This window comes from Chelonoidis abingdonii, chromosome 1 (genome assembly GCF_003597395.2).
Source record: "Chelonoidis abingdonii isolate Lonesome George chromosome 1, CheloAbing_2.0, whole genome shotgun sequence".
Classification (NCBI taxonomy): domain Eukaryota; kingdom Metazoa; phylum Chordata; order Testudines; family Testudinidae; genus Chelonoidis; species Chelonoidis abingdonii.
The window spans coordinates 124552765-124568522 of NC_133769.1; the positions used below are offsets into that span (position 1 = coordinate 124552765).

The following is a 15758-nucleotide window of genomic DNA, read 5'->3' on the forward strand; positions in this document are numbered from 1 at the left end:
TTATGCCATACACTATCAGAGAAACTGAGGAACCACCTCGCTCGCATCCTATACAGCAACATGCGAAAACATCAAAAAGAGCTCTCCAACCTGGAGACCTTCATTAATAACCAAACTTCCATAAAACCGGACTCACTAAAATAAGAGGAGAGTACGCACTCACTTCACATCTCTACAAAGGAAAAAGGACTGTAAGCTGTCTAAACTCCTACCTGACACATGGGGCCACAACCGTGGTACCCCTAACCCACCCAGCAATATTGTCAATCATCCAACTTACACGCTCAGGCCCAGAAGAAAGTCTGTCCATCTCGGGACTCTCTTTCTGCCCTGCCACCCCACCAACATGATACAGTTCTGTGGCGATCTGGAAGCCTACTTCGCCGTCTGCGACTCAAATACTTCCAGGACAACACTGAACACTGCACGATACACAGTGTACCACCACAAAGCACAGAAGAAGAAACTCCAGCATGGACTCCTCCTGGGGCGAAATGACAGTCTGGACCTATACATTGAATTGCTTCCGCCGACGTGCACAGGCAGAAATCGTGGAAAAAACAACACCGCTTGCCTCATAACCTAAGTCGTGCAGAACGCAATGCCATCCACAGCTCAGAAATCCACCCTGACATTATCATCCAAAGAGGCTGATAGAGGTGCTGTTGTCATCATGAACAGGTCTGACTACCAGAAGGGAGGCCGCCAGACAACTCTCCAATACCAAATTCTACAGGCCACTTCCCTCAGATCCCACTGAGGAATACACTAAGAAACTGCACATCTACTCAGGACACTCCCCTACCACTAAACACCAGAACAATCAGCATACCCTTGAGACCCGACCAGGGTTATTCTATTCTACTACCGCAAGATCCCAAACCCGGAAATCCGGGACGCCCCATCATCTGCGGATTGGCACTCTCACTGAGGACTGTCTGGATATGTGGACTCTCTGCTCAGACCCCTAGCCACAGCACTCCCGCATCTCCCGTGGACACCACTGATTTCTGAGGGAAACGTACACGATTGGTACCTCAGAAAACCATCCTAGCCACCATGGATGTAGAGGCTCTCTTACACAACATCCCACACACAGATGGAATACAAGCTGTTAGGAACAGTATCTGAGTGATGCACCAGCACAACTGGCTGCTGAGCTCCTGTGCTTTATATACACACAACTTTTCAAGTTTGATGACAATATATACCTCCAGTTCAGTGGCATGCATGGCCCCGCAGGCCCCACAATCGCCAATATTTTATGGCTGACCTGGAACAACGCTTCCCTCAGCTCTCGTCTACTCACACGCTCCCTTCTCGTGCTACGCTAATGATGACATCTTCATCATCTGGACCCATGGAAGGAGACTCTAGAAAATTCCCCACGATTTCAACAACTTCCACCCCACCATCACCTCAGCCTGACCAATCTAACAGGAGATCCACTTTCTAGACACCACGGTGCAAACAGTGATGTCACATTAAACCACTCTATATCAAAAACCTTTAAGCCGACCGCTTAACGGGGGGCCTACGCCTTTCATAATCTCTCACTGTGGTCTGTGTAGTATGTAGATAGCAGTGGATTTTTTACCTTTAGTCCATTTGGTATGATGTCCATCCGTTTGCATTTGGAAAGGAAGATGATATCTGTCTGTATTTGTGCAAGTTTCTTCATGAGGTTGATGGATTTCCACTCCAGACATCCATATTGCTCCATCCATTCACATCCAGTATCTGTGACAGATACATTAATCAGGTTGCCACTACTTACTGACTGTGTCCCAAGTCTGCTTCTGCTGCAAGTTTCTCACGTGAGTAGTGTGAGTTTATACTAATTTCCCACTGACATATTTGCAGAACATAAAACAGTGAGACCTATTAGATATACAGATGATAGCACGACAGGCCATGTAAGAATCTAGATAATAGAGCTGATTGAAATTTTCCAAATGAAAACATTTTTTTTGTTTTTTATTAAAAGAAGCCTTTTTTTCCCCAAATGGAAGATATTGATGGGAAAATGTGTATTTGGAAGTTTCTGTTTTTGGTGGTGGTTTGTTTTTTTTTTTATGATGATGGAAAACAATTTTTGTCCCTCCCCCTGCTCTCTTCCCCCTTTTTGTGTCTCACCTCCCCCTCCAGGCTTTTTCAGTGTTTTGAAAAAACTTAAATAAATGGGGGAGAAAGAGAACTGAAAACCGAATAAGCAAACGCTTTCTAAACCAACATTTTTTGATGATCTTGAATAAAGGAAAAAACTGTTCATCGCCCCTATAGCCCTTCCCCCTCCCCACCCAAAAAGGACTTTTTTTGTGAATGTTTTCCCCATGTTTTGACTAGCTCTGCTTAGATAATAAAAAGTGATCTGCAGATGTCTGAAGAATGGTATTTCACTGTAATGTTATGAAACGGATATCTACAGTAGGAGGGTAGGTACACTGCAATAATTAGTTCTTTTTCAGGTAATGTTGTATATTTAATTTTTTTGAGGTATTTATATTGTATTTTGTTCATTTTTCTTTAAAATGGTCTGTAAATAAACCACTCAGTCACTGTAAGGAATTTTCAGGTTAAAAGATTAAAGTCAAATCTGGCTATGGGAGTTGAGGCTTTTGTGGGTAGCTTAACAGCTGGGGTAAGTTACTTGTTTCATTAAAACAGACAACATTAACAGGTTTAAAGAAACTTTTGATCCTTTTATCTTAAGAAACCTCATCTATAATAAAAAGCTTAAATGATGACAGTCTCTTAGTGTAGACTAAGACATCTTGTGTTGTATTTTTTGCATGACGTTGAACATGCTGGAGTAAGATCTATTGCTGCTTCTCCCCCCCCCCCCCCCCCCGCAACAGTCCCTCTCACAAAAACAGGATGTGCATCTCCCAGTAAGGAGAATTTTATATTAAATGCATAGTTTAAAACTTACCAGAGGATTTGAGAAACCTTTATTTACTGATTTGTATATTTTAGGATTAACTACAAAAGCATATTGCTTGAAGAAGATGTTTGGGGCGAGGGAAGAGAACAGCTCTAAATTATTGAGAAGCGGAAGGGGGGCGGGAATAGGCCTGTGCGATGTACAGCTTGCTGGGAGCAAAGTGTGCATTAGCGTGAAAGTAATGAAAAAGCCTGAAGGTTCACTTTGTGCTTATGGGGGTTTCATTGTGTGCAAATCTTCTGTTTGACATTCTGAACATTTACCCCAAGGTGTCATTGGATTGTGAGCTAATTTTGGTCCTTGCAATAGCAGTGATCAGAATATTACTTGCCACGGAGGTGTATGTGATTTCTAGATGAACTGTTATGCTGCGGGAATTTATTAGCTGGACACTTAAAATGTTACCCAAATATTTTAGAAAAATTTACTGACACTTTTGTTTGCCAATTTTTTTTAATTAATGCTGCGTGTTAGGCAATGTGGAGTGTAAAATGTAGGAATCATTTCTAAATCGTTGTAGACAAAGTACACTGTGAGTACATGTAGATACTTATATTTTGTGTGTGTGTATGTGTAGATGTGCGCACACATGTATGGATTTTCCTGATTGTCAGACATCTCCTTTGTCTGTCTTTGGTTAGCAGAGGTGGAGAGCAACACCATTAGCTCTTAGCTTGAAGATATTTAGTAAAGGAACTTAAGAATGCTGAAAGGGGGTGGGGGAAATCCTGGTAAAACTGAAGATGTAAGCGGGGTGTTCTGTGCAAACTGCACTAGAAAACTCCTTCATTCTGCAGAAAATAAACAAGAGTTTGGCAGGACAAGCTAGAACTGTCGAACAAGTTGTTTTGGGAAACTTTTCATCCAAATATTTGAAACCTTTGAATAAAGAGGGCTTTTGAAGCCAGGAACTGGAGTGACTGAGGTTCACTGGTTTAGTTTTTGTTTCCTCTGGATGACAGTCCCAGTATCCTGATTTAGGGACCTACAATGTCATTGATTTTTGAAGCAGAATTGTAGTTTGAAATGAGTAGGAAATTCCACCTGAACACTGATAATATGCCATAGCCCTTAATTGCTTGCTTTGTTGTTGTTTCTTAAACTCTGTGAACATCTCATAGCTGTAGAAAACTGTGCTCATCACATTTTGTTCTTAAAGTATGTGCTATGTTCCTATATGAATAAACTCAATCTAGATCTAGAGTCAGGCAAATCTCTTATTCTATTACAGTAGTGCCCAGGAATCCCAACCAAGATCAAGGGTGCAGTCTGCGCAGCGTTTGACAAATACATAATAAACAGTCCTTGCCCCCAAAGTGTGTATAGCCCGACCAGACAAAGGTAGGAGGGGAAATGGAGGCACAGAGAGGGGAACTGGAGGCACAGAGAGATGAAATGACTTGCCTAAGATAAAGTGTAGAGACAAGACCTGGCTCCCAATCTGGTGCTCTATCCACTAGACTATACTGCCTCTCATCTCTAATACATTCTCTCGTTGCTAAGATTTATGTGTATTTAAGTGTATATAATTTAAATATGAAATGGCTGAGTCCCTGCTTTGGCCTCTGTCTATCATAGCCTGGAGATTTTTTCAAATGCTTTGGCATTTTGTCTTCTGGAACGGAGCTCTGATAGAAGAGATTTGTCTCCCCATACAGCAATCAGATCCAGTATCTCCCGTACGGTCCATACTGGAGCTCTTTTTGGATTTGGGACTGCATGGCCACCCATGGTGAGCAGTGCTCTATGCTGGGCAAACAGGAAATGAAATTCAAAAGTTCGCGGGGCTTTTCCTGTCTACCTGGCCAGTGCATCTGAGTTCAGATGGCTGTCCAGAGCGGTCACAATGATGCACTGTGGGATAGCTCCCGGAGGCCAGTACCATCGAATTGTGGTCACACTAACCCTAATTTGAAATGGCAATACTGATTTGAGTGTTACTCCCCTCGTCGGGGAGAAGTACAGATATTGATATTATGAGCCCTTTATATTGAAATAAAGGGCTTCGTTGTGTGGACTGGTGCAGGGTTAATTCGGTTTAATGCTGCTAAATTCGGTATAAATACGTAGTGTAGACCAGGCGTCACTGTGGAATCCAAATTTTATTTTTATGAATGGGTTGACTTTATTATATGCAAGGCTTAAGCAATTGGTTTGCTTTTGAAGTAGAAAAAAATAACACTCCTATTTGGAAATGATGCATATATTTGGGTGTGCTAGCCTCCTGGGCCTAAATTTTCAAGTGACCAGTGTGATTTTTAGATGCCTCCATTTTTGGCTGTCCAACTTGTGATGTGGTGTGCATCCATACTAACCTAGAAAGAGTTAATAATAGACCAAAAGATGTTTAGTAACCTAATGGGACACATTTGAGAGAGAGTTAGGCTTGATGAGAAAACACTGATTGAGAATGGAGCCCAGCAGAGCAGGAACAGACAGGGCTAAAACAAACCCAGTAGATGTGTAGCAGAAATATGGCTGTAGTATGCAAGCCTGCAGTCACTCTGGGCTTAAAGAGGGAAAGGAGGAGACCCAAGGTCAAAGAAGAAGCCCTGGGATCCTGACCCTGAAGTAAGGACTTACCCAGAAGCCTGCTGGAGATGGAGTAGGGAAATGGCAACAAAGTTTGGGACAGTGCAGACTTTGGTTGTTGAGTCATGGGTCCCTGAGTTGGAACCCGGAGTAGTGGTTGGACACGGGTTCCCCCACCAGCCACTGCAGAAGGTGACATTGCCATGGATTGGAGGATTGCTGGGAACGATACCTGGTCAGCCAGTCTAGTGAGACGTTGATACCCTGGAGGAGGGAAATGCCCAGTGACCTGGCTGGAGGGCCAAGCCACCAAGAGCAAGCATCCTGACCCACAAAGAGGAAGCACTGTAACTCTTGGAGTGTGAAAGCAATCTCCATGCGAGTGAGAGACAGAAGGAGGTGTCTGAACTGGGGAGAGCAACTCCCCAGACGCAGCCACCTGGAGGCACCCCAGTAGTCAGTAGAGCACGCTGGGGCAGACACCTTTTAAAGATTGGTGTTCAACACTTCCTGACAATCTGGTGCTTTTAAGGCGAGGCAAGTTGGGCAATCAAAATCATTAGTCACTTTTGAAAATGTATGCCTAGCGTCTTTCTCTTGTCTTGTTCCCCTGCTAGTCTTGTTCTGTCTGTCTGTCTGTCTGTCTGTCTCTCTCTCTCTCTCTCTCTGACATAATTTTAAAAAAGCATTAACCTCTAACTCTCATCCCAGTTCTCTATCACAAACCCAGTTTCTCTAGTATTCTTCAGCATCCTCAGGGTTTTTTGAGTACCAAAAAAGGTGTTGAAAACAGAAATTCAGTCTCTTCAACCCTGTGTGTGCAGTAGGATACAGTTGGTAGACTCTAACATGTTGACTCAGTACACTAGCTTCTCGATGAAGATGAAGATATTGTAAATGTGTTGTACGTATGCCTGTTTTGCATACGTTTACAGTAAGTCTTTTGTCAGTTGTGGAACTTGTGCCCACTGATTCTTTTCTGGTTACTTTTTAATGTACCATTTGGTGGAGAAGGGTTGGATTTCCTGATGCTAAGGGCTGTTGTTGGTATAGCAATATTTCCTTTTAAAATACTTTATGTATGTATGTATGCATTACTTAGATCACTGCAGCACCTAGGGGCCCCATTGTGCTAGGTGCTGTGCAAACACAGAACGAAAAGAGCGTTCCTGCCCTGGGGGCTTACAACCTAAATTCATTTAGTTTGTTCTGGGCAAGGCAAGAGAGGTGACATGTGGGTCAGAGCAGGGCTTTATTAAGGCCATTGACCCTTTAGGGCCATGTTTATGGCTCTGTCTCCTGAAGTCAAGTGGCTGTTCAGAATCTTTTTTTTGTAAGGAAATTTCTAGCTCTCGTGATTGTGAAGAAAAGTTTGAAAATGTGAACTAAGTTTAATGGATGCAGTGGTGTCTACAGACAGCTGAGAGGGGTATACTACCTGGATGGGTGTATTTAATCAGGGTACGTCTACACTACAGTTGGAAGTGAACCTCCCAGCCTAGGTATACAGACTTGTGTTTAGCTCTGCTCAAGCTACCATGCTAAAAATGGCAGCATGGATGCTGTGGCACCAGTGCCACCTTGGCCACCTGAGCTCAGACCCACCCTCTGAGAATCTGTTGGTCTGGAATCTGGGTCTGCTGGTTCCTGGGCAGATGCCCCATCCACGCTACACCTGACAGCTCTAGCACAGTGGGGAACAGAAGCCTATAAGCTTGTTTAGCGGTTCTAACTGGTGGAGCTTCCTTGATGGGCTCAGGCATTCTATTTAAGGCCTAAGGGAAACATCAGAGGCTGTCTGTATGACTAGGCAGATGCCTGGCTTGCTGCTGCAAACATACCTTGCTATGCACTTCTCAGACGTTGCCTTGCTCCTGGCCTCATCCCTGGTCCTGGTTCCCCACTCTGCTCCTGATTTCCCACTCTCCCTCTATTCCACTAACCGTATATCAGCTGACTCACTTGAGTCTAACATGGTGTGTCTTATTGATCTCACCCTGATCTTACGGTGTGACACTGCTATGGACTGCTGCTTCTGGCCTTGACCCTCTAGACTGAATTCAGACCATATTCTCGAGTCCCCTCTAAATAGGATTACCACCTTTTGAAATGGAAAAAACTGGCACCTTCCCCACACAACCCTAAATCACAAGGCAACTCCGCAACCCCATCCCCCTTCAATAGCCATTTGTAGTATCTAGCAAGAGAGCATATATAGAGACCATTACAAGGAGTAATGGTCTCAAGATGCAGTGTGTGTGTGGGGTGGATGTTAGATTGGCTGTTAGGAAAAACATTTTCAATAGGAGGGTGGTGAAGCACTGGAATGGGTTACCTAGGGAGGTGGTGGAAGCTCCATCCTTAGAGGGTTTTAAGGTCAAGTTTGACGAAGCCCTCACTGGGATGTTTTAGTTGGGGATTGCTCCTGCTTTGAGCAAGGGTTGGACCAGATGACCTCCTGAGGTCCCTTCCAACCCTGATATTCTATGATTCTGTGATAAGATTGATAATGTTTTCTTTCTTAAACTGCGGAAGTGGGAACACTGCAGCATCTTCAGCTGGACACAGAAACTTTTAACATTAGCTATTCCAGTCTGTTATAATAATGCAAATCTTTAGACCCATGTAAAAACAAATAAAAAAAGGCAGATTAAATTATTTTTCTGGCAACTGGAAAATCCATTTAAAAAAAACAAAAAAAACCCAGCCAGGCTTCTTAAATACCAGCCAGATAACTCTACCTGTAAACCAGTCCTTGGCCTTGATGTGCTTCCCTTTTGCCGGGGTCCTGATACAGCCGACCCCATGAGTCCAAACTTGGGTAGCTAACCTCAGCTGTTGCCAGTGCTACAAAGTCTGCATTGCCACTTTCTAGCATGCTAGCTCAAGCTGAGCTAGTGTGAGTCTGTCTACCTAGGCTGGGATGCACACTCGTGGCTACAGTGCAGACATACCCTTGAAGATCCACTGTTCTGGGGAGTCCTACCAATGCTCCCAATGGACGACTGTGTATGGCAGGAGGAGAAGAGATTGGTGGGCCTCTGCCCCTCTCATCCAAGCAGTACTTGTTTCATAAGTGAGTACTGAGAGGGCCCTTTATTGCCAACCTTGCATCCCTGTGCAGTGAAGAGACTGAGTCATTTGGTAGCAACATGGATACTTCAGGACCAGGAAATGGTTTGCGTCGGGGGAAAAAATTACAGTCATACCTTTAGCATTGCTTTGGAGGGTTTCTAGTGGTATGTTGAGAAGACTGCAACAGGCTAGGCCTTACTGTGAAGTAGTGCAAGGCTAAAACTCATTCTTGTACTAGGCAATAAGGCCCATATTTTTAAAGCTATTTTAAGTGTTGCTACACTCAGTCTCACAAGGCCTGAGTCTCATTTTGTAAACTGATTCAGGCACTCCGGATTTAGACGCCTGTTGATTGTCAATAGAGTTTGGACTTTAGTGCCTGAATCCCCTTTGAAAATGAGAGAGAGGCATTGCAATGCTAAGTGCAGCAGCATCGAAAGGGCTTTAAAAATATCAGCTTCACCCCATTGATCTCCGTGGCTTATGCTCCCACTTAAACCAGCACTGAATTTTCGGTATTGGTTAGCACGCTTTCAGCACATAAAGTCCTTTGGTTTATGTTTGCATGCTATGCTATCACTCAGAAGTGCCTTTTTCTTCTCCATGGTGGTCCAGACATTACTATCTGTGGTATAAGCTGTTGTCTGTTCTTCCCCTGTTAGACAATAGGGAGCTGTATGCTGCTCAGAGAGGGGTCTCTTCATTTGACCCACTTTTATTTTGAGAGAAGGTATACTGTGAATGTCTCTAGACAGAAAAGACAATGTGGTATTGATTGTGTAAATTGCTTACTAAAGTTCCAGTACTATTGGGAAAATCACTCCGCACCCCAATGACTTTAAGTTAACCCCTCTTATAGGGGTTATACAATTCAATTCAGTAGATTTATTGGCGCCACATTTTTACTGCTTTTGCCACATGACTGTTTTTAGAATAATTTCACATATACACACCTTAGCTGACCAAATGTGGAGAACAGATGTGGATGGATAGATGACCAAATGTGGAGAACAGATGAATTCATCATACAATCCAAAGTAGCACACTGTTTTCCTCCCCTTCCTTTACTGTATGGATGCTAACCTCTCATGTACCAGAGGTGGGGGTGAACTACAGGAGTGCAAAATAGATTGTTTTCTTGCTGACTGACTAAGTGTTCCAGCTTAACATTCTTGCTAACCAGGTCAGCTTAATGTCCTTGGGTATTTCTGTTTTGTGGAACCAATTTAAGTGATGACGATTGATGTGCAGTGGAGAATTTCTGAAAAATATCAATAGCAATAGTAAAATGATCAGTGTAAGATATTGGTTTTGAATGTGGCTAGGTGTGCATGTGTCCCCAAAGGCTAGTGGTTATGTTAGGAACAAACCAACCTCCGTTGACCAGAACATGCTTACTCCAGGCTACATGTTTCATGACTTCTATTTTTATAGAAAACCTGAATTATAGCATGTTGTTTGCTGGGCTTTGGAGGTTCCTCTTTTGCTTAACACACATTGTGCATTCCAGGGTATTAAAGAAGCCAGACAGACTTATCTGAGGAAAGGAAATGTGTATTAAATCATGGTTCATGTAAATACTTGATTGCATGTCTCTAAGAATGGGTGTCTAGTAGGGCAGGGCCATGGTTTTCTTCAGTGGAGTAGCATAATGTGTGATCTGCATATTTACAGCCAATCAAATGGCACTTTTCCTTGGCTCTGAATCTTAGCATTGCTTACTCCATTTTTAATTTAGTGTTTCTGCTTGTCTGTATTAAATATAGTTAAAGATATTAAACATAGCTGTGGTGGTATTATCCTCTTACTATCTGGTATAAAGAATGTCACTGACAAAAAGCTTGCTTGAATCTACACCTAAAAATCAAAATGAATCTCCTAAATCTATGTGACTGGCCTCGGGACTGGCTCTAATCACATTAATGGCCAAGTGATCAAAACTGCTTAGTAGGCATGAATTCAGAAAAACAAACTGATTCATTAGAACATTGTAGTGGTTACAGTTTTGAACCTTCCTGAATAACTGAAATACTCATGACTAGTGTGATGTATTTGTTCTAGGTAGGTTTGTTATGTTAAACATAGAGGAGAAAAATGTAATATAATGGCAAAAATTGCATATATAAATCTGTAATAGTTATTGAATATCAGAAAATATTACAGATACCATTCTAAGAAGAACCAGTAACTACAGTGTATTTATTTTCTTTTTGATAAGTTTCGATAGCCGCCCACATAATAATGTGAAAACAATGTATTCTATCAGTTCTGTGAGCTGCACACTGAATAAATATAGATAAATGGGTCAGTTTGAAAATGACTATTATGTTAAGATATATGATGGAGAACTGTTTTCATAAACATGAAATGAAGATATGATTGAAGATGTTACGCTGTAGATGAATGTGCAGTATTCCTAAAATCAGTCATCTGCAATAATACATGTGTAGGATATATTTATATGTGAATGTGTGATGTGATATATTTGATGGAAAGCAATGGGATGTATTAAATTTATGCCATCGTGCTTAGCTGATCACCCTAAATATACATCTTAATTTTAAGTCTATTCTAACTCTGGTTCTGATAAGAGGTACACATTCTCTTGGCTTTTAGCAAATCACTTAAACTTTGGCCCAGATCCCCAGGAGCTGCAAATCAGTGGAGTCCTGTTGACTTAGTGATGTTCCTGTATTATACCCTTTGAGCATTTGAACCTCTGTCTGTTTTCTCCACGTGTAAAAGGGAAAAATAATAGTACCAAGAGACTTTTGATGTGAGGATTAATTGGTTAATATTTGCAAAATACTTTTGAAGTGCGGAGTATTAATATTGTATTAAAATATGGAGGATTTTTAAAAGGTGCATTTTTTGTTGTATGTAGGGTTCTGTTAACATGAAGTGCCTGTGAATCTTTTGGAGATGTAGAGGCTGGTAGTGTGAAGTTTCCATTCCATTAGTATCTTTCATCTGAGGCAATTTATTTCCTGTAGAGAGTGGTTCTCGCTGGAAGGAGCCAGTCCAAGAGCTTGCAGTCCAAGGAGTGACGTTTAAACTAGTTTAACTGTGGGAAGTGAGGATGAATGTTCTTTCAAGAAACTAAATCACAGTTATTGCACAACCAGTTATCTGTGCAAAGCTGTTCTTAAACTGTCTCCTACATAAAAACCTTGCTGTTTCTTTTGCTTTGTCCCAGTGTATGACTTTAGGGTATTGAGAGAAAGCTGTGAGACTTTTTTTGAAAAGAAAATACAAAATTTCCCACCTATTTTATTTTCTTCCTTTTTTTTTTTTTCTTTTTGTATTTGGCTTCTTTGCCAGTGGCAGTCGGATGAGACTTGGATACTGCTACACTCTGTTCTGTTTCAGTTTGCTACTTCTGGCTATACTCCAGCTCATTCAAGAAAATGTTGTCGTTTTATTCCTTCCTAAGGGTAAATGTCCTTTCTTGGTCCATTTTAATTACTGCAGGTTGTTGTGATCACACTTAGCACAACAGAAATTGTTGCCAGAAAGTGCAGTACAGTTACTTAGGCCTGGTCTGCATTTAAAAGTGTTGGCCACATAGCTATGTCAGTTGGATGTGAATCCCAGCTTCTCTCCCCCAACCCGGTGGGAGCCACGATCGACTGAAACTCTGGATGCGACAGGTAAACAAACTGCCCCAGCCCACCAGAAGCTTTCCCTGAACAAGGAACGGACTGGCTTTGAGAACCACTGGTCTACATTACCACACGGGGGCGATCTAAGATAAGCATCTTCAGCTATGAATAGCATAGCTGAAGTCGACATAGTTAGATCTACTTACTGTCTTCACTGCGGTAAGTCGACAGCTGATGCTTTCCTGTCAACTCCGCCCACGATTCTCATTCCAGTGGAGTACCGGAGTCGACGGGAGAGCGCTCAGCGGTCGATTTCTCTAGATGCGATTGCTGCCTGCTGATCCAGCAGGTAGTGTAGACAAGCCCTAAGCTGTGTCTCCACTAGGGGGATTTTTCTGGTATAGCTATACCAGTATATCTGTAGAGGCAAACACTGTCAGGTGTAGATGAGCCCTTAAAGCAGCTGTCCTGTGCTTTAGCTCTGTTTGCTTTATAATCAACTCATCCTAGGTCTGTTATGAAACACTGATCATTTTTCAGTTGAAAACACAACAAAACGAAGGGTAAAATACTCGCCCCTGCTCTTCATACCCGATAAAAGAGCCAGAGTGGCATCAAGGGGCTGTAAAAGTCCTGTAACTGGTCAGGGAAAGATTCCACCAGCCCAGACAATATGGAGGCAGTCTTACAGCAATCTCCAGAGGATCCTACTGTAAGCACTAGCGTAAGGGTTGAGGCTGGATGTGGGAGGGGTGTGCCAAGGATGAGGCCATAGTGCACAGAACTATAGAGATTCCTGGGAGCATGATGGTGGCCCATTGAGAAGCCTGTGGAGGTTACCATACCTTAGACAGGTCCCCAGAGTTGTCTAAGTCACACTGGGGGCCTCTCCAATTTACAGGAGTGGGGGAGGCAAAGCCTCGTCATAGAAAACCTATCCCCGGTACTGTACCACATTTCCAGTTGGAATAAGGTCTGCATGCTGGAAGTGAGTTAAGTGCCCAAGGTTTCTCATCACATAATTATTTGTTAATAAAATAATTTTTTTTCTTATGAAAATAAGTTGTAAATTGACCACCTAGCCTGGTGCTGTTGTTGAGTCTGAAAATGAAATCTGAAATCCAAGTATACACAAACCATCCACTGTCATCAGAATCTCTGAAAATGTAAACTATCTGTGAAAGTAGGAAACCATTTTAAATCTCCACCTGTGAATAGTTTCCTTCCTCCCAATATATTAACAAATTGTAACAGACCTGAACTGTATTTTATCTTCACTGTAGTAAAATTTTGTTTAGTTTAGTCTAAAGAGAACCTCATTACTGTATGCACTGAAAAAAAATGTAGTATTGAAAAAGGAGAGAACATTGCACAGGTGGTTTCCTGTGAACTTCTTAAATTGATAAAATATTAATTAGCAGAAAGCATTAGTAGTTACTAGATTACTTTTCAATCTAGGCTCAAAATGTATAAGTATCTGATCCTGGTAAAATGCTCAAATGAAAGGAAAATGACTTTAAGATCTAGCATTTCTAGTCTTTGTAGCCCTTCTTTCAACAGATCCGTAAGATTTGAAATCTGAGGAAGAGGATGGGTCAGGCACTGTATGTAGTTGGTAGCAATAAATGACCTCAAAGGACATAGCAGGATGTGTTTGGCTTTTGTTGACTTGTCCAGACCCTTTGACTGTACCATGGTTTCAGCAAAAAGAAAACTAGGAACAGTAGTAATTTTTTTTGATCTGATTTATTCATGCTTTAATGAGAGATTTTATAGTATTTTTAGTGGGTTAATGTGAGGAATACATATAAGTATTTGTGGAATCCTAGAGGTCTGAGATGGAAAAGGCCTGCCAGGGCATCCAGTCTATGTCTCTGCCAACAGAAGATTGTTACTTACATTCTCAAGTGTTTTTTGTCCAGTCTAGTTCTAAAAGTTTCCATTGTGGGGGAGGGGGGATTTTCAGTAGGACCTAAGGATGCTAACAGGGAGTTAGATGTTGAACTCTGTAAAAATTCCATTATGAAAATTCCATCTGGGATTATTCTACTAGTTTCCCTGGGATAATATTGCACAACCTGTAAATTCACTCTCAAGACGTTTTTCTGAATCATCATCTTACATTTTTCCCATTCTTAATTTCATTCCATTCCAACTATTCATTCTATTCCATTCATTCCATTCCAACTATTACCTTTTGGGCTACTGTTAACAAAATGCCTCAGACCCAGCCCCGCCCCTTGGTTCCCATGTTCAACACATGCATTCCTGGAGCAAAGCACTGAGGGGGTGGGAAACACACCTCTCCTTTAGCCTGCTTGAGCTTTGATACATTCCTTGTCACCAGCACCAAACTGTGGGCCCTGGAGATATTGCAATACTTACGCATAGGGCTCTACCAAATTCACAGCCATGAAAAACGCATCATGGAGCATGAAATCTGATCTCCCACTGTGAAATCTGGTCTTTTGTGTGCTTTTATCCTATACTATACAGATTTCACAGGGGACACCAGCATTTCTCAAATTGGGGGTCCTGACCCAAAAGGGATTTGTGGCGGGGGGTTTGTGTGTCACAAGGTTCTTTAAGGGGAGGCTCACAGTATTGCTACCTTTACTTCTGCACTGGCTTCAGAGCTGGGCAGCCGGAGAGTGGCGGCTGCTGGTCAGGTGCTCAGCTCTGAAGGTAGCACCTCACCAGTAGCAGCGCAGAAGTAAGGGTGGGAATACCATGCCACCCTTACTTCTGCACTGCTTCCTTCAGAGCTGGGTGGCTAGACAGTGGTAGCTGCTGTCTGATGGCCCAGTTCTGCAGGCAGCAGCACAAAAGTAAGGATACCATACCATGCCATCTTTACTTCTGCGCTGCTGCTGGTGGCTTCAGAGCTGGGCTCCTGGCCAGCAGCTGCTGCTGCTCTCTGGCTGCCCAGCACTGAAGGTAGCGCTGCTGCAAGCAGCAGTAAGGGTAGCAGGACCGCAACCTCCCCCACAATAACTTTGCAAACCCTCCCCCCCAACTCCTTTTTGGGTCAGGACCCTTACAATTACAACACCGAGGCATTTCAGATTTAAATAGCTGAAATAATTAAATTTATGATTTTAAAAATCTTATGACTGTGACATTGACCAAAATGGACTGAATTTGTAGGGCCCTACTTATGCATGTTTGTGCAAGATCCCTTTTTTTGTGTTGTGTGTTCCAGACTTTTTTCAGTCTTCCTGGAAATAAATTATAAAATGATTTTCCAAGTAAAAATGTGCACATTTTTATATCCCCCCCCTCCTCTTTCTCATGTCACGTTTAAAATGATAATAGCCACTTACCAGTACGTGATGGTTATATTTATAGCATCTGACTTGAACATTTATTTCATAGTTTGGGTTGTAATAATCTGATTCTTAGACTGCTATTGACGTCAGTTTAATGGGAAAATTCAGATTGAACCTGTATTAGATTTCTATTATTAAGTTAATACAAACTTTTTACAGATGCCTTACGTAGACAGTGCTATGAACAAAAAAATACATTAATGAAAATCAGACCTGCAGATATGCAGAGACAGGCCTTTTTTTTTTTTTTTTTAAATGTCCCATGTGTTGGTTTGC

The 15758-nt window shown here is 42.2% G+C and overlaps 1 protein-coding gene across 1 annotated transcript in view; it reads left to right on the forward strand.

Moving 5' to 3' along the window:
* PDE3A (phosphodiesterase 3A) overlaps positions 1-15758 on the forward strand; it is a 393181-nt gene that overhangs the window by 47004 nt on the left and 330419 nt on the right. The window lies entirely within an intron of this gene.